Source organism: Octodon degus, unplaced genomic scaffold (assembly GCF_000260255.1).
Source record: "Octodon degus isolate 3935 unplaced genomic scaffold, OctDeg1.0 scaffold00287, whole genome shotgun sequence".
Lineage (NCBI taxonomy): Eukaryota > Metazoa > Chordata > Mammalia > Rodentia > Octodontidae > Octodon > Octodon degus.
In genome coordinates this window covers 692930-693798 of record NW_004524863.1, presented here as the reverse complement: position 1 = coordinate 693798, position 869 = coordinate 692930, and the positions used below count along the sequence as shown (strand labels likewise).

Below are 869 nucleotides of genomic sequence, written 5' to 3'. Positions count from 1 at the left end.
CCCACTATCACGACTTTTTATTTAATGTATTTGGTACAGGGACTCACTACACAGGCTTGGACTTGGAGTGATCCTCCTGTTTTCAGCCTCCCCAGCGCTGGGATAACAGGTGTGCGCCAACACGACCAGACTTGGTAGCTCATGACTTTTAATGGATGCATTAAGACACAAAGTTTTGGGGTCTTTTAAAAAATGTTTTTGGCTTCCAAAGAAAATTCAGTAGGGCTGGTGAGATGGCTCAGTGGTCTAAAGCACCTACTTAGAACAAGCTAAGCTAAGCAAAGCACGGGAACCACGGTTCAATCCCCCAGCACCACATGCCAGCCAGCCCCGCCCCCTGGTGGGCTGAGCGGGCCACACACACACACACTAAATAAATAAATAAATAAATATTTTTTAAAAAAGAAAATTCAGTAATATATATCAAAAGGTCACATGGTGGTATTCAATTTTTATTTTATTTTATTTTTTGCACTGAGAATTGAATCCAGAGTCTTCCACATAGCTATTTTGAGATAGGAGTGGGCCGGCTGTAAACAGGAGAATCACTACAAGTCTGTCTGATCTAATAGAGAGACCCTGAATACCCTGTAGAACCTTCCCCAAAATACAGAAAAAGAAAGAAAGAAAGAAAGAAAGAAAGAAAGAAAGAAAGAAAGAAAGAAAGAAAGAAAGAAACCTGAGAGACAGTTAAGTCAAGTTACTTAGACTAGACTTGAACTTTTTAAAAAATGTGTTTGGTACGGTGTCTTACTACACAGTTCAGACTCATAATCCTGTTTTCAGCCTCCCCAGTGCTGGGATTACAGGTGTGTGCCACCACACCTGGTTTTGGCCCAGATGTTGAGCTTGGGGTTCGAAGATTGCAT

The 869-nt window shown here is 41.4% G+C and overlaps 1 protein-coding gene across 1 annotated transcript in view; it reads right to left on the bottom strand.

The window, feature by feature from the left end:
* Positions 1-869, bottom strand: part of Cs (citrate synthase) — a 39582-nt gene that overhangs the window by 5132 nt on the left and 33581 nt on the right. The gene's annotated exons all lie outside the window — the stretch shown is intronic.